The sequence below is a fragment of the Mus musculus genome, chromosome 1, assembly GCF_000001635.26.
Source record: "Mus musculus strain C57BL/6J chromosome 1, GRCm38.p6 C57BL/6J".
Taxonomy (NCBI): Eukaryota; Metazoa; Chordata; class Mammalia; order Rodentia; family Muridae; genus Mus; species Mus musculus.
In genome coordinates, this window is record NC_000067.6 from 194231536 (window position 1) to 194250913 (window position 19378).

Below are 19378 nucleotides of genomic sequence, written 5' to 3' on the forward strand. Positions count from 1 at the left end.
TGAGCTTAGAAGGCTGCCTCTGGCTTCGGGAAGCTCCTCACAGGATTCCCCCCCACCCACATATTCTGACAGAGAAGACATTCATCTGACATGGCTCCATTCAAATCAGTTCAAGGCTGCTGCAGCCCACATCTTCACAAAAATTGCTCTGCCTAGACGCTCAGATACATGTAGGAAAAGGGTTCCAGAGCCAGCTTGCAGGACAGAGAGTGGCAAGGGACAGAAACAAAGAGTTCCAATTTCCCAGGTGCTACTCCAGACCAGATGCACTCAATTATAACTCAAAAAAAGCAGTTTCTGTGCTGCACCTCTTGGTTTAGATGACCAGTCTTGTCTTCTGCCACCTTTTGGATCGTCAGTAGAGGTGGGTCATGGCCAGGCGAGGGATTTGGAGGTTATTACTGTAAATTCACAATGGAGTGCAGTTCACTACAAGCAGCTGGATGGGGCAGGTCTGGTTTTCTGAGACTGGGCCTGGGGTCAGGGGGCAAACAGCAAGGACTACAATAGATTATTATATTAAGCAAACGAAATTGTTTCCCCGCTGGAAAGAAGGAAAGTCATTAACTCGGAAGGTCCAGTTATCAGGAAAATGATATCACATCTGCAGTGTATTTTGGATTGCAATTTAAGAGGGAAAATTGGAAGAGAATGTGATGTAGGGATGGAGGGTGTAGATTGACAGCTGCTGCAGTGGGGGACTCTGGAGCACAGTGCTGTGCCTGCCTTGTGGTCTCTCTTTCTCTCTCTCATTCGTGTGTGTGTGTGTGTATGTGTGTGTGTGTGTGTATACTCATCTGCCCACAGTGTTGATTTTTCCTTTTCCTAAGAAGGAACCTTGGGGGACTGTACTGAGGCAAATTCAACCCATTCCAATTTCTAAAATCTTGGCCTTAGCATATAGGAAATTCCTGGGGTCTCCTGAACAACTGACTATTAATCTTTGCTACTTTAGGGGTTACTATGTTAAAGCTGTTTGTTGGAAGGAGGAATGGAGTTAGCAAAGAACTAAGGTAGTGTTCCTGACAGAATTGAAAAACTTGGGTTAATTATTCAACTAAAATATTTTGTTTTGTTTTTTGTTTTTGTTTTTGGCGAACATATATCATTTGCAGAACACCTTGACTCTGTAGCCAAAGATAGAAATATAAATATGACCCAAGTGTGCCCCCAAATTTCTGAACCAAAATGAGCAAACCAAAGGCACACATCAGAATAATCCAGATGTACCTAAGCTACAGATGATCTCAGTCACTGAAGAATCTATCTTGTGCCATCGTTTCTCAAACATCCTACTCCTGATTCTACTTCCCACTGGGGAATGAATCAACCATGAAGCTAATCCATTTTAATTATCTTTCTAGAGTAAAAGACTGTCTGGGTAGAGGTCTGTTCATTTATAAAACTGTAAATTGTACCCACTCATATAACTACATTGCCAGCCAAACAGTCACAAAGGGTTGAATCCACGAAACTCAGTCTTCCCTGGCCCAAGGAAATGTGTTATCTGGCTCCTGAAAATGCTATAGCTTTCTGCTTCTACTATGTGGCCTTGGTTGGTAAATCTGCATATCTGTTCCATTCTTAAATGCATTGGATTAATTTAATAAGCCTTTAACTAAGTAGGTAGTATTGAGTAGGCAGATAGTTCTGCTTCAAAGAGTTATGAGGAATCTAGATTTGCTGCTGAGTGCTTTAACCATCAACATGGGCCTTGTAAGTTCACCTCTAGGGTAACCTGATGCTTTTATGTCTCAGGAATAGAGCAGAGAGAAAGAGGACAGAAAAAAAAAATAGTCACATCAAAAGCTCCTGGTTTGAGAAGCCCCTGCCTGCTACCATACAATGCAGGTAGGGTGGAAGATTGCCACTACAGTGAGCAAATGTGTGGTAGAAAGACGGGACAAAAAGGGAAGCAGAATGGTTTGTGCACTATGAAGAGATGAAGAACTGAAGATGAGAGAGTGGTATTGATGTGAGTAACCTTCACTGCCACCTGAGGCTATGAATATGTCCCAGCCTGTGCTGCCACTTAGAGCCACATCTGGGACCTTGGTCCTGCAACAACAGGGGTCTATGTCTATCATGTTACCACCAAAGGCCATGGTGATGTGCTTAGTTTAGGCTATTGTATGGGGCCATGTTGATTCTGAGGGCTGCACAAAGCTGGCCTTGCCCCTTACCAGAGCAGTACTGAAGATATAGCCCTGGGAGCAAGGATGCAGGAGAACTGTCCCCATCCAGATGGCCAGAGAACTGGTCCTGCTTCTTGCCAGCTGCTACAGGGAGGAGAACTGGATCTACCCTCCTCTGGGGAAAGCCAGATAATGGTCCTGATGGTGTGAATGTGGAGGGCTGGTGGGCTGATCAACTCAGCTACCACCCAGACCTAGATCCAGGGCTTTGAGCTGACCCATCTCAACATCTACCCAATCTATGAACTGCTGAACTGTGAAAAGTCCTACAGATCCAAAACCACAGGATCTCCATGACACAGGGTAACAACAGGATATCTGAAAAGAGTCCCAGTCAGGATCCCATATTGTAAGTGTAGCAGAAGCCAGAGGCCTTGGACCAGACCATTGAACATTTGCAAATAAAGCTGTTTGGGCAAAAAAGGTATATTGTGTGACACACAGTGACAAACCACAGCTTCCATGGTGAGATTTTTTAAAAAATGTTTATTTATTCTTTCTTTGGTGGGGTGCAAAGGTGGATATGTAGGGATGGGGAGATGAGTAGGATTGGGGTACCTTATGTGAAATTCACAAAGAATCAATAAAAAGTTTAAAAAAATAACCTCCTGGTTCTAATTGGTATTATATGCAAAGACATAGCATATCCATGTTTGAAGGAGAGTGAAAAACACAGGTCAAGCAAGGGAGCTCCAACTCCCAAGTAAAACAGGACATTATGGTAGTGGGACTCTGTCACTATCATAAATGCCCCTGGAAGCAACTTAAAAGGAAGAAAAGCTTATTTTGGCTCAGTGTCAGAGGTTTCTGCTCACCATGGAAGGGAAGGCATGGCAGAACTGCTTGCCTTGTGGTAGCCAGGACTCAGGAGGTCACCTCCAATCCTAATTCATTCTCTGTGGAAAAGCCCTCACAAGCTCATCCAAAGGTCTTGTGATGGGTAGCTTTAACTGTCAGCTTTACACAACACAGAAAATCACTGAGAAGAGAGTCTCAGAGAGGGGATATCTGCATTAGAATGGGCTGTGGATATATCTCTGGGGAGGTTGTTTTAATTAAGTTAATTGATATTTTACCTAGCTATTGTGGACAACACCATTCCATGGTCTTGGACCCTGGACTGTACAATGGTGGGAAAATCCAGCTAAGCACAAGCCAGTGATCTTGTTCTCATTCACTTATCTTTCCTCTTGACTGTGGTTGTGATGTGAAGAGCTGTTTGACTTCCACACTATGGTGGACTGCAACTTGGAAAGTTGTAAGCAGAAGTATTTTGGCTTTATTCCATAAATTGCTTTTGTAGAAGAAGTATTTTATCACAGCGACAAAAATGAAATGAACAGGTTTGCTTTACCAATCTTTCTAAATGCTTTGGAATCCTATCTGGTTGGCAATTACAACTAACCATCACAGATTCTCTTACTAAAAAGAAATATTGGGAGAAAATTCCTCTCTTCCATGTCATTATACCAGTGAAAGCCAGAGAGAGAGAGAGAGAGAGAGAGAGAGAGAGAGAGAGAGAGAGAGAGAGTGAGAGAGAGAGAGAGAGAGAGAGAGAGTTAGTGTTCATTTCCCCCTCTGTTTCTAGTGTCCTTAGTCATGAACCAAATGGAGTGTTTTCTCATTCCTAATTTGTTTATATTTGAATGTTATAGTTTTACTGGTAGCCTCAAAGCTCTTTCTAACCCTCTATTCTTTAATCAACATTTCACTTGCCGGATTTCTTTTGGGATTTATCAAGTGTCTCTCTGATATGTAATCACAATAAGAAGAAAGGAACCCTGCTGGTCAGTGGTGGCACATTCCTTTAATCCCAGCACTTGGGAGGCAAAGGCAGGTGGATTTCTGAGTTCGAGGCCAGCCTGATCTACAAAGTGAGTTCCAGGACTGCCAGGGCTATACAGAAAACCAAAAGAAGAAGAAAAAGAAGGAGGAGGAGGAGAAAAGAAAAAGAAAAAGAAGAAAAAGAAGAAAAAGAAGAAAAAGAAGCAAAGAACCTGGTGTGTCATTGGTCAGACTCTTTCACTTGACTCTAGCTCAACTTCTCAAAGCCAATGAGATCCTGAGGATCAAATAGCTTAAACATTGTTTAGTTTCTGCAAATCTGAGACCAGAACACCAGCTGGGCTGAGTTCTTGCTGACATTCTTCCTATTGGCTTGTAGATGGTCACATCATTCAAGGATGGGGAGTGAAAGCTGTAGAATCTTTATAGATCTATTTATATATACTGATTCTTTATAGATCACCAATGTCACTCCAGAGGTCTGCCTTGTCTTCTAATCATCTCCTGGAGCTCTATCTCCTAATTCTTAAATCTTTGACGTTTTATGGAGAGGTAAGCATCTATTCATAGAAATTCCAAATGTATTGTCCCTCACTGACTCTCCTGCTGTCAATCACATTTACCTCAGTTTGTATTTGAATATCATTGCTGACTGACTCCTAACTGCTCCACTTTTGACCTCACACCCATCATGTTCCTATTCAAAGAGTCTCTTTCTAAACATTATTTAGTTTACATACTTGCCTATTAATTTATCCAAATTCTAAACACCGACTACCCATGTAACAATCGTCCAACAATAAAGGTATGGTCATAAACTAAGAAGTTTCTGTAGTCACAGGCTTAATCTTGTTGGTGGAGACAAGTATTTTTTTAAATGTATTAAAATATACTTAGAATGACAGATAGTACAAAGTGCTTGTGAACATTTTCGTATCAATCTGGTGACATGATATCACGCCTGTAACCTAAACGAGGACAAATGAAAGGAAACAGTCTTTTGGGAAGAAATCTGCATTTGGAAAGTCCTGAAGTAGAGGGGGTTTGCTTAAGGGAGGAAGTGTCAGACAAAGGGAGGGGATAGAACAGAGTTCTATGTGAGTACAAAAGACACAGAGCTTTGTGATATGGAAACATACTGGGATGGGTGGATAGGGGTGACATATTTTGTTTTCAAGTTCATTTTGCTATGGATAGAATTGGTCAAAGTATGGCAAGAATAGAAACAGAACACTATCCAGAAAAACCCAGTTATATTACCAAAAATAAAAGGTAGCTTGGTCCAGGATAGACACAAGATCAATAGAACCATACAGTCTCCCTGGGCCAGGATTTAGTCAAAATTACCTTGTGTTTAAACTAGTACCAGCCAGTTTCACATTATGTATGGCTGCTTGTTTTCTTTTGAATGGGAGCAATAAAGATTTGTGATAGAGATGATATGACTAACAGAACTAGCTATTTACATTCGACTAGGGAAACCATTTTACAGAGCCCTGCTCTGGACAATAGCTTCAAAACATAGACAATCTATAGTGCCACTGCTCAACCCACCTCTCTTCGATTCATCTAAAATTTAAAAACTGCCTTTTTTCTGTATGCAGTGGAATTTTCTCTTTTTAATCAACATAGGACTAATAGGAGCTTAAGAAGAACATCCTGTGAACTACAAGACACTGAAGAACTGGAAATATGAGAAATGCTGGATTTCTACAGTGTTGAAGGATGTGTTGACTATGGAGAGAAGTCTCTCCCACTAGGATTTTTCCATAGGAAGACCTGACATAATCTCTCTGCCTCCAGGTTCCCTTGCAGCTGCAATAGTTGGACCATGAACATTGAACTCATAATCTACAAAATTATTTCTTTTCTCAGCAAACATCATTCACATCCTATTGTGGCCAGAAGGCTTTTTAATAAAACTGTCTATTAGACTGTAAAAGAAACCCATGGAGCAGCCTTTTCATTGCTTCTTTGTTTCCTGGAAACTTTTCACCATTTCCCACAGAGCAGGCCTGTGTGTCTAAGCAGGTTACTCTTTTGGAATGTTCTTAGAGAACAGATAGGCGTAGCACCCTCTGCCCTCAGTAAGCCAAGCTCCAAGAATCCACTTTACACAATTTTCCAGAGATGCTCTTGATTTAGGATGCTTGCTCGGAACGTATGCCCCCACACAAGGCACAAGGAATCTTTCACTCAAGCTGTAGTTCAGAAGTACTTGTGTATACTCTGCCATGCTTTATTTTGAAGCCTGCATCCTCTATATTGGAGCTTATTTGCCTTTTGGGCAAATGGTCACTGTGTCCCCACCCAGAATGAAAGCCCATTTTTTAGTTCAGGAAAAATCACTATAATTCAATTCAGAGGAAGGTGAGTGTTAGAAGACAGCAGAAGTTCCTGGCTCTCATTGATGAAAGAATCCTGTGAGTTGGCTCAAATGAAACAGCTCTGGAAGCATGGAAATTTGTGAGCACATGCCATGAAGGAGGCTGAGTGCAGGGAATACGCTGGAATCCAGATCTCTTAATCACAGAAGTATGAAGAAGTCAAGTCTTGCATTCTTAAGATTAAAGTCCAAGTCTTGAAAAGCCTCCAAGGGACTTGTTAAAGCAATGATTCTGATCCAGGTAGGCACTAAGATGGTGCATGTCTGGCCAGCTCTGGAGTGATGGCTATGTTACCAGTCCATGGATAACACCTATGTATCAAGGGCCTGACTCTAGAATCCACAAATTTATTTCATGTGGGTTTGTGGTTTAAACAATTAGAGTTAAATGTATTTACCAATTGTCATTTAATTTCTAAATCCTTTCTCAGTGTTTTGAGGGTTGAAGGCTAGGGGAATTCTAGGATTCAGAATCAAGAAGAGAGCTGCAAAGGCCTAGGAAAATGTCTGGACTCTGCAATGGAGGCAGAGGGGGTTATCAGAAAACATATAAGGGCTTTGGGGCACATATACCACTGTGGGTTATCTTGATTGTTTAGATACTGAACTTGAGCCAGATTCAGCTGTCAGGAAGGCCAGGGGAGAATATAGCTCCATCTCCTGAGCCTTTGTTTTCCATCTGTAAAGCTTTTCTCTCAGGTTTCTAAGAGCTCTGAACAAAACAGTCCATGTGTTTTATGTCAGCCTCTAGAAGCTAACCCTGCACTAATGATTCATATGAGAGCAGTTTACTAGACATGGCTCACTGGCAGAACCAGGAGAGTAGCTGGAAGTGAGGCATAGTAAGGGAGGAAGTAAAGAAAGTGAGGATTACTAATGCTCCCATGAAGTCATGAGTATGGTAGTCATCAGCAGAGAAAGGGAAGGGTATGGTGTGTGCTCAGACAGTACCTGCTACACCATGGGAAGAGTTCCAGCATGGCTGCTAGCAGTCATCAATTATTGGTAAAATATCCCTTTATTATATACAGGAGATACAGGTGATAATGATATGACATCATCTAAGAAGGCAAAGACAAGGTAGAAGGAGATACCCATCCCATGAAACATTGGACATTGGGGCTTAGAAGTCACAGATGGTCCTAGGACAGATCTAGATATAACACATCACAAGGAAGCTGAGATCTAGTTAGAACAGGCCATAAATGATCAGCAATCCTGAGGCTTTATTTTGATGGAAAGGTGGCTCCACCCAAATTCCCTTTGGTGCCCAGATGTCTAGACCGGGAATGAGCATAGAACATATGATTCTGTATGTGAGTGACCACCCTTCACTGCTATATTTTTACCTTAATATCTTAGTGGTTTGATAAACTACTGGATATGAGATGAACAAGTATAGAATCCAGATATCTGAATTGATCCATAAGCCTGTGTATAAATCAGGCTGTAAATGTTAGGTCACATTCTGTGAGTTCACTAACCCTAAGCATAATCTGTCCTTCTTTCCTCCGTGAAAAGATACCAGACATAGTGGTTTTCTGTATCTTTCATCTTTTTATTTGAAGATGTATGTATTTCTCATACAGATGCTGTCTGTATCTATAGGTCTGTACCTCTTTATCTCTCCCTCCCTCCACCCTTTCACTCTCTCTTTCTTTCTCTCTCCCTCCCCACCACACCTTCACTCTTTTCTCTCACCTACCCTTTCCTCTTCTCCCTCTCTATGTTGCCTCCCTCTCTCTTTTTCTCTGTCTCCATGTTCCTTTATCCCCTCCTTGATCTTATACTTATACACATACATATACACACATATATACATAGAAATGAATACATATACATAATATAATTTGTCCATTAAGAAAAGGACAATGTATCTTCTTCCTCTGCTTTTGAAGACTATAATTTTTTGGCTGTATGGGGTGGGACAAAAGGCAAAATCGATTTTATTCAAGTAGGATTCTGATGCTACTAATTACCAAGATATGGCTAAGACCATTATTTAAGCAATGGTTTGGCTCATTTAAAATTCCTTTGTTTGCATTTTCAGAAGAGAGAAAAGGGAAGAAAGTCAACAGGATAAAAGAACAAAAGAAACTCCCATAGCAGGACAGGATCTCTGCCAGCACATTTAAGAATCTACATTGTGCCAACTGACAGCCAAAGAGGAACTGGATACTGAATAGAAGGAATGGGAGGAAAACACAGGAGTCAAATGATGCCTTCTGCATGGATGGCAAGATGTCAGCAATGATGATGTGCTGAATGCTAATTTGTTTGTTTGTTTGTTTGTTTCATTTAGAAAGAGAGTTAGGCCTGAAAGTTATCTAACCACAGTGGAATCAGACCTGGACCGTGCACTCCAACACAGTGTTCTTAGGTGGTCTGCCATGCTAGGTAGATCCCTGGATACAGAAATGTAGTAGATGAAGTTTATTAAACTGAGAGGAGGTCCTACTTAACTAGGCTTGACTTTACTTATGACTTGTGTCTGAAGAATATGGATTAGGAGGTGGGAGGAGAAGGAGAAAGAGAAGGAGGAAGAGGAGAAATCCTTTATGTTCAGAAGGCACCATGGCAAACAGCAGGTAGAAGCTAAATGTGATAGAACTGAAGAAGGACATGAGAAAGCTCTGATGATCAACTCTAGAAAGCTACAATGGCCTGCTTTGGGCAGAGTCTGTCTGAGGTCAGAGAGTGATGCACCTGTCAACAGGAAGGTAATATGGCAATGAGGATTGGAGGACCCAGCCTCATTGCTGTAGCTAGAAGTCAAGCCCTCATCCTACTTAGTGAGCTTGAAAATTGGCACTGCTGTTCTGGGTGACAGCAGAGACTAGAGAAGAACTGACCAGAGGAAAGATGCAGTGTTAATTATAATGCAATGTTAATATCTGATGCATTAGAGTAAAGTCAAGCCTAGTTTAATGTATCCCATCTTAGTTTAATGAACTGCATCTACTACATTCCTAAATTAGTCAGCGTTTATCAGAAAAAAAAACAAAATCAATTATATATATATATATATATATATATATGTATATATGTATATATGTAAATATACATATATATACACATATATATACACATATATATACACATATATATACACACACATATATATAACCATCTACTTTTATAGTCTATATTAGTATAATTTTCATTATCTATATATCTGTTTTATTTATATATCTGTCCCTATCTAATTTATATCTACATATCTACATAAATCTCTATATATCACTCAATATATACCTATATCTATAGAAATTGACTTACAAAATTGTGATGGCTTAGAGGTACTGAATTTAGACCTGAATTTGTGAAGCTAGAGATACCAGAGGCCCCACATACAGTCCAGCCTGCATTTGGAAGCTGGAATCACAGAAGATCAGTGGGTGGTCTCAAAAGTGGAAATGGCCAGTGTGCTAGCTCAAAGTAGACTGTCAGAAGCTGCTTTTTTACAGAGCTCTGTGTTCTGCAGACCTTTAGTTGACTGGCTAAATGGCCACTCATATTAGAGAAATCTGCTTTGTATATATGAGCATGTGCACTCACAACACATGTGCACTCACATTAGAGGATCTGGTTCATGTGATTGAGCCTGGGAAGTCTAGCCTGGAGAAACAGCAAAGGGACTGCCATGATTCAAGTTGTTTTCCATCAGGTGTCAGGAATTGATGGTACCAGTTCATGTACAAGTTGGAATCAATGAACATCTACACTAGTATTCCAGGTCAGAAGATGATAGTGACTCCAGCTTGAGTGAACTCACTTTTTCTTGGACTGAGATATGCATGGAGCTGGACATATACGAGGGTTTCTACATACAATGGTGAGGGTATATTCCACTCAGTGTAATCTCTACCAGAAATACAACCAGAAGTAATGTTAACCAGCTACCTATGGACTTTATAACACAGTTGATATGTATGTATGTATGTATGTATGAAGGTATGTATATATATATATATATATATATATATATATATATATATATATATATAATTAGCTATTACTACTATTCCAAATTAATTCTGAAGTTCTGGGTAGATGTGTTGATATGTTTTTGGTGTACTATTTTTTTTATTTTGTTTTATTTTTAATTTATTTTTTATACTCCATATTCCATTCCCCACCCCCCATCCACCCTCCAACCGCTCCACATTGCACACCTCCTCTCCACCCCACCCCATCTCCACATGGATGCCGCCACCCTACCTGACCCCTAAACTCCCTGGGGCCTCCAGTCTCTTTAGAGTTAGGTGCATCATCTCTGGATGAACACAGACCTGAAAGTCCTCTACTGTATGTGTGTTGGGGGCTTCATATCAGTTGGTGTATGCTTTCTGTTTAGTGGTCCAGGGTTTGAAAGATCTCAGGGGTCCAGACTAATTGAGATTGCTGGTCCTCCTACAGGGTTGCCCTTCTCCTCAGCTTCTTTCAGCCTTCCTTAATTCAATGGAATACTACTCAGCTATTAAGAACAAGGACATCCTGAGTTTTACAGCAAAAGGGTGGAACTAGAAAATGTCATCCTGAGTGAAGTAACTCAGAACCAAAAGGACATGCATGGTATGTACTCACTAATAAGTGGATATTAGCCAAAGGTGGAAAAAGGTACAGAATACCCAAGATACAGTCTACAGAACTCAAAAAGCTCAACAAACTGAAGTGCCCAAGTGAGGATGCCTCAGTTCCACTTGTGAGAGAGAAGAAAGCAATCATGGGGAGGGAGGGAGGGACCTGAGAGGAAAAATGGACAGGGGGGAAGAAGGGAACCTGATCTAGTATTGGGTGAGGGAAAAGGACCAAAGCCCTGAAGGCCAGCAGAAAGAATGTAAACAGACAACCTAAGGAAGTAGGATGTTGGGGGGACCCTGCCAGAGACCTGGGAGGTGAGAGACCCCAGGACTCAAAGGGAGGGACCTTAGATGAAATGCCCTACAGTAGGGAGAGGGAACTTATAGAGCCCACCTCCAGCAGGAAGACAGGACATCAAGTGAAAGATGGGGTTGCCATGCCACAGTCATATCTCTAACCCATAATTGTTCCTGTCTGAAAGAATTATAGGGATGGAAATGGAGAGGATCCTGAGGAAAAGAAGGTCCAACATCAGGCCCAAAGTGGAATCCAGCTTAAGGGGAAGTCCCGAGGCCTGACTGAGGCTATGGAGCTCTCACAAAAAAGGATCTATCAAAAAAGGACTGCCCTCTGAAAGACCCAACAAGTAGCTGAAAGAGTCAGATGCAGATATTTGCATCCAACCAGTGGACAGAAGCAGTTGACCCCTGTTGTTGAATTAGGGAAAGATGAAGGAATTTGGTGTACTACTTAATCCAGTAAAATTACCAAAACAGATCAAGACTCTGTAGAACAATATAGAAGAAACCCTTTGAGAGAATGAGGACAAGCATTGTGCTCTGATCTTGGGAACATAATTGAACCATTCACCCTACAACTATAATGTATAAGAAAATTGTGTTTTTAAAACTAGTAGTAAAAGCTAAGGAATGACGGCTCCAATCTCTTGTCTAGGGAGGAATCTCAATGGGCAATTCATGTGTTTTGGCTGAAACATGCTCCAATATCACCCATGGGTCCTATATAAAGTAGTACACATGTTCTTCCCTGCAAGCTTATGTTCTCACATGGAAAAGATATTTCCCATTACTGCTACTGTAGAGATTCTAGATTGTGCTGACTATTTTAGTGTAATTCAACCTTTCATGTAAAAGGACACATTGGCTGTCCCCAGAAATACTGATCTAGGGTTTCGACTAAGATCAATTGGATTTTTCTCAGATTGTTTTGTAAGTTTATAGCATCTTTTAAAAGTTCTGAACACCTCTGAGAGGAGAGAAAATTTGGAGATTTCACCTGAAGTGAAGGCTTTCAGAAGCTGCCAGGGACAGGAATGCAAAACTCGATGAATGACTTTGACAAGGAAGGGTACAGTGAAAAAGGAGAAGGAGGAGGTGGAGGTGGAGGAGGAGGAGGAGGAGGAGGAGGAGGAGGAGGAGGAGGAGGAGGAGGAGGTGGTGGAGGAGGAGGAGGAGGAGGTGGAGGAGGAGGAGGAGGAGGTGGAGGAGGAGGAGGAGGAGGAGGAGGAGGAGGAGGAGGAGGAGGAGGAGGAGGAGAGAATTATTAAGTTATTAAACAATAGGTATGGATGGTGAGATAAACTGAGATGGGTTTGTGGGGAGATGCAGAAACAAAGAACTCTGAGAGAGCAACTCACCATGTTCAGACAAGTCCAGAAACTCTGTGGAAAGCCAGCAAAGCCAGAGGTCATGAGAGGACTCAGTACTTCTTGCCAGGAAAACTATCTCTCAGATTAGGATGTAGATTAGCTATGAGGTGATACCTGCAGCTTCATCCAGGAAGCTTTTGTTTGATCTTCAATAGATATGTGCTATATGTTTACAGATGTGTGCTATATATTCTGCACACCTGTTACTATGAAACTTTACTGTCAAATAATTCTTTTCCTCTGATTTAATGTTCCTCTAGGAAGCTGTATAGCTAATGCTAGAGAAAACAACAAACAATAAGGGCTTTTTTTTTTTTTTTTGTAAGACAGCATGTGCCACTGTCTTACAGTTATAAATAAGAAGTCTAGATTTTAAGACATTCTCAATTCACTCTCCCTGCTGTGATACCTGCTACATTCTATTGGTCTCTAGGTCACCCTTCTTTGCAGTTAGAATAGTCACAGTGTAATGATAGTTCATTCTGTAATATCTATAAAACACACATAGTGATGTCATTGGGTTCTTTCAGCTGCTCTGTGATATAAGATTTACTGCTAACCCACTTTATACAGGAGAATCCATATGATGACTAGAAAGACAACCAGTTGAAACTAGTGGGGAACTTCACACCCTGTACTATGCTACTTTGGCACACTGGAGAAGAGAGCCTTAACAGCTCTGTCAGCTTTAGGGACAAGTGACCAGCTGGTGGCTTTCCATTATGACTCAAAGCAGAGCTGGATAAACCCTTAACTGGGAAACTGACAGCAGCTATTGGAGCAGGGTGGAAGGGCTTGAACTCTCACTTGCCTCTTCTAAAGACTGCAGAGCAACCCAAGTCAGAAGTAGCTCAACAGCCCTCATCACTTAATTAACAGTATCAGACCCCATGCTCGGTTTCTTCTGGACACTTGCTATTGTGTAGCTTTCTCAGCTTTTCATTTTGTGAAAGGTTCTTTTATCCCAGCTCCTCTAGCCCCTGGCTTGTTGCATAGGAGAAGAGGAGGGGGTGTCAGAGATCCTACACCCAGGTCTGCCCTGTGCTCTTTCTTCCCTGCAGTGTTTTCTGGGTGGTCCTGGGACAGAACATTCAAAAACATTTCCATTCCATTTCTGCTCACCAAGGCATAGAAGCCACAACTTTGTTTCACTCCTTTACCTTTTGCTATGTTTTTTTTTTCTTTTTTTTTGAGAGGGTGGGGGTTGAAAAAAAAAGAAGAAAGGAAGAAAGAAATTCAGTCCATGAAGAAACAAAAGCAACTCCCCGGGGCTGGAAAGAGACACTGTCAATCCATCAAAGACTCTCAGACAGTGACAAGGCGCAAAAGCTGCCCAACATGCATCACACACAGGCACTGAGGAGCAAACAGGAGCCAAAGCTGTAAAAAACTTGCTCTAAATTTCAGAGAAGTGCAATTCTCTTCTGGCTGGCTTTAGCTTTAGCCTGTTAGCAAGGGAAGTTTGAAATGACTGTCAGAGATGAAAACACTCATAAAAATCCAGCAAATTTTGACGGCAGGAAGAACCCCTTTTTAGCTCTTGCTCTACATCTAGCACAAAGACATTTCCAGGTGGGGTCCTTGGCCAGGTAAAGTGGAAAGGAGTTGTATATAGTCTGTAACAAAATTTTGCTATCTGCTTCACAGCAGATGAGTCTCAATGTCCAGCACTGACCTCTGTGAAAGCTGTAGGGCCAGTAAACCCCACTGTAGTAGAAACCCCTATTCTACAGGCTTGCTGCTCTCTGCTCAGGCTTCCCCTCCTAGCTTCAGATCTCACTGGCTGTGTGGGAGACACAGAAGTGGAAGAAGTACTCCAAGCCCTTACCTCAACGAGCAATTATGATTTGTCTCAAGATTCTAGACACTTGGGCTGCCTTCCGATGTGGATAAGGACATAGGGGAAATAAGACTAAGAGGGGGAAAAGAGAATTGAAACCCATTTAAAGTAGGGCTGCTGGCTCAATTCTTATTTAATTTAAACTGCCAAGAGGGAGAAAATAAAAGAGACTTCACTCCTTCAACCGCACCCTTCTCTTTTAGCCAGTGTACTTCCCATAGCCTCTTCAGGGATCCTTCTTGGTCCTCCAAATTTCAGGAGTGATGCATTCAGCCTCTGTCAACAGTGGAGACTTCAGGTATGAGAGGTTCTTTGCAGATAGAATCTGCAACAGCCTCATGGGAGTTCAGAATTAAGGACTTTGAAGGAACTTAGAAGAGAAAGAAGGGCTTCATTTTAAGGCTCTGAGAGTTTCTGCTTTTCATGGTGCCCTTGAGTTTGAAGGAGGAAGGAGACAATGTAGAAGGAACCATCTACTTTCAATTGACCAACAGAAATAACCATTCTCTGTAAAGATTCATGAATAAGATATTGTATATAATCTCTGTGCTATGAATTATGCAGGGCCTGTGGACAGAAAGGAGGTCACTTCCCACTGGGCTCACCTCTGGCTGGTTCATCTTCACTTCCCTCATCCTGCCAGACCCTTCCACACAGATGCTTCAGTCTTTTGGGAAGAAGGGCCAGGAAAAGAGGTCTGTTAAGATCAAACATCCTTGACTTTAGTGAACTCATAAAACTCTCAAAATCCCATTCCCTTGATACCAATTTCAAATTACCTAAACTAATTTCCATTTCAGAACTCCTGGCAGAGACGTCATATTGCAAATTCTAGTTGTTGTTAACCAAGGGAAAATATGGAAAATGGAAAACCAGCCAGCTTAGAAAACCAGTGGCAGATAAAGAGAGAGAAACGGCAATGCCTTCCATGAGGGCCAGTGAATGTGTCTGCTAAGTCTCTAAGTTGTCACAAAATGCAGCTGTCATCACATAAAGTATTTCTTTTTTTAACAGTTAAAAATCAATTTTTATTCATAAAAACAATATTTTAAAGCTGGCTTTTAAAAGGCAGTCAGTTTTGAAAACTATAACAAGATCATACAATATACATAAAGTATTTCTAATTTTTAAAAAATAAACCTGGGTGCTATCTATCCCTCAGGTAAATGCTACTTTATGAGAAGTACTTTCAACAGAATACTGGAGTCTGGCTTCATTTCCATATCCGCTCTGAAATCATTGAGTATTCCAGCAGTAGCCAGAAGTGGGCTACAGTCTGCATCTGCTTTCTTGCACAAACCAATGATATCCAAGATTAGGCAGCTAGTTCAGGCCATGACGTTCACATGAATATTCTGAGCAAGGTATATTTGTTTTTGAGATTTAGTCTCACTATATAACTCAGACTTGCTTCAAATGCATGATCTTCCTCCCTCAGCCTTCCTAGCATGGCAGAGATGTACCACAGTGTCTGGCATTAAAATACACACACACACACACACACACACACACACACACACACACACACACACTCACTCACATACACAAAACACACTCATATATATATATATATTTTTCAGGATCCCCAGGAAAGTAGGGGAAAGTAGTAAGTTACCATCTATGGGACAACAGTCACTACAGAACTTTATTCCATTTTGCTCTTCTCTGTATAGAATGTTAGACTATATGCCATTGAGTAAAGGACAAATGATATCTATCCAGTAACCAGACCTATAGTATTCCTGCAGTATACATACTTCTATGGGCAATTTTATCCTCTTCAGTGTTTACATATTGCTATCCTTAAATAAGCTCACAATATAAGGGCTCTTTCTTATGTGTGTATGTCTTTTTCAAGTTTTACAAACAGAAGAAGTTAATATTGTGAGCATAATACACAAGCCACATGATATCATTAATTTTCATGCTGGCTAGTGAAACAGGTGTGGTGGTGAGTGTTAAAGAGCCCAATTTCTGGGGATGAATGACTGGCCCTGACCTCACACTTAAAAAGTCTCTGTCTAGAAGTTGATATGTCAAAGTCCAGCATCCTTCAAAATCTATAGTCTCTGCCTCAAGGAAAATTTCAATCTTTCTTGGGATCCTAGTGGATGTCTTACCATCTAAAAGCAAATGCTTCTCATCTTCACCTTATTTCCAAACAAATCCCTCCCCTATCTCTTTCTCCACTGATTTTAAGTGGCACTCCAAATTTGAGTCAAATATCCTTTAATCCCTTTGGGACAATGGTTATTTTATCTCATCCCTCTGGGTATCCATTAAGGTTGTCTTAGGGTTGGGGCCTGGGTGAAAGGATAAATTACTCACTGCTGCCAATAGCAGACACACTCCTTAGGTAAAAAGAATCTGTTCATAAGTTCAGGTATGATGGAAGAATCTGTAACATACACTGAAATCCACTCCTGCACCCCAAGGTTCGCTGTCATAGACTGAATGCTTTGGAAGACTGCTTTAAAGCCTTTCATTATCAAATAGTATATTAGGAAAGTGAGTATGTCATGAGGAAATTGGCATGTATCCCAGAGTAATATGAACGGCTGGGATTTAGCTAAACCACCATTCAAAATGTAAGTAATTAAAATTAATTAAAAATCATTAAATAAACCTTCACTTTTGCTATTTGAAGATGCAACCCAAGTCACCAGAGCTCATAAAAGATGTGTGTGGCATCAAATCTATGTGAAGCATTTTCTTGACCCAAGCATTGACTATAGGGCATGTCGGAAAATGCAGGACACAAATCTCAACTCTCAACTCATCTCAAATCTCAAATCTCAACTCTACTGTTACTCTTCTCACCTCACTCCAGAAATGCAGCTCACTCACCCTTACACCCAAGACAGCCATCATCATCCCTCCGTCCATACTGGCATGTCTCATACTGCAGACACTAACAGCAAGGGTTTTGTAGTCACAAGCCCCAGTCTATCTTGCTTCTTAAGTGTTCTGTAATATGCATCAAGTGAATGAATGGCATCTCCTTCCATAGAGTAGAAGGGTATTCTTAATTGAAATCATGGGTAGAAACATAGGTACCAGTCCATGTGTGTGGCTCTCAGACTTTCCTGGTATTGATTTATCCATTCGGTCTCTGATCAAAAATCAACAGTATTTCTTCTGTTATTCTTGGGTGCTCAACATTTCCCGGGATCCCTGATATCTAGCCTATTACAAACCAAAATCAAATGTTACCCTTAATTCCTTCTTATCCAATTTGCATGGATTAAAAATAGACCAAAACCCACCAGCATCATCAAAAATACAATGTGAAAAGAATCGCTCTCAGCAACCCTGATATGATTTAACTCTGAAAAGTTCCTCACAGGCTCATGTTTATGCTTGTTCCTTAGATAATGGTGATATTTGGGGAGTCTGTGGAACACAGAGGAAGTGTGGCCTAGTTGGAAGAAATAAGTCATTGTGGTGAATCATTGAAGGTTATGCTTGGTCCTTGTTTATTTTCATGCTGCCTCATGCTCTCTCTGCTTTCTGGCCAGCCATAATCTGAATGGCTTCCACCACACCTACCTATAGGCATGGACTCTGCCTTGCCTTTCCATCATAATTTTGTTGAACACTCTAAAACTGTGACCCAAGGTAAAATATTTCCTCCCTTACACTGTTTCTGTCATACATTGTGTCAGAGTGACATAAAGGTAACTGATGTCAAGTAACAGATGGGATAGGAAAAATGTCAAATGAAAGAAAGTGTTTAAAATTAGAAAAATCATTTTTCATAATCACTTCTGAGAGGATTAGGATTCACTACAATAGGGCATCTTAGTAAAACATTGACCTCTATAAAGTTATGCTCTCTTTCTCAAGATCAAAAACAAATGAGAAATTTAATTACATAACTTCTAAACTACCTTTAAGCTGAAGAGTAATCACATTTATTATACTAAGAACAGATATGCAGGTGACTACATTCTTTATACAAACTGGGGACTGAAAGATTTGAAAATGAAACTATAGCTTCAGCTCAAAGAACCAAGACAATTTATTCTGAAGGAGAGTGAAAGATTGGAGAATGAAAATAATGGCTGCTCTCAAATGCTTAAGGAACCATTACTTAAGGAGACAAATTGCTCTTAGGTAATATTATTTTCGTTTTTTTATGGAGACTCCTAGCAAATAATAATGTAACACAGATGTAAAAAGAAATGAAACAATAAGAAGAAAAGGAGGTTCTCAAACTGAAGCAGAATGGTCCAGAAGACAGAGTAAGCTTCTTCCTCATCACAAGCATGTGCAAAGGGATCCCCTGAAACCCTGAGCTCAATTCTGTTGAGTCCATATGCACAAAAATTTGGAACCAGGTCAAATGAAAGTGGGTCTGAAGTTAGAGGTAAATATCTAGGCCAATATATGAAAAAAATTTCCAAGAACTAAGGCTAAATGGCCAGTAAGAAAATGAGATGTTTTGTGTGATGGCAACAAAATCTCTGTTGGTGGAATGATCAAAGAAATCAGTGTAATCTTGAAATAAAAGTCTTACATGCATTGGGAAGAAGTGGTGATATTACCTCAAATTCAACTCAGGCTCCTTTGACAGGCTGAAACTATTCCCAGCAGTGAGAGACTTTTGTCTGAGTCTTCACTTCCAAATTGTAACAGGGGTAAGATTTAGTTAAGCACCAAAAACAGTTTTGGATGAGAGCTTTTCTCAAAAGCAAAGGAGCAAATGAAACACCTGAATTTCTCATTTCATCATTTGTTTAGGAAACCTCACTGTCATTGAGTCATTAAGGACTCCAGAGAAAGCCAACCCCTTGACCCTGCACTGCTTGGGGAAGGGGACCACCCAGAAGATAGAATATCTACTTTCTGATGCAAACTTCAGAAACCTATTGGTAGAGACATCATCCTTCTAACTATAGCAGTGGTCATCAGCCTTC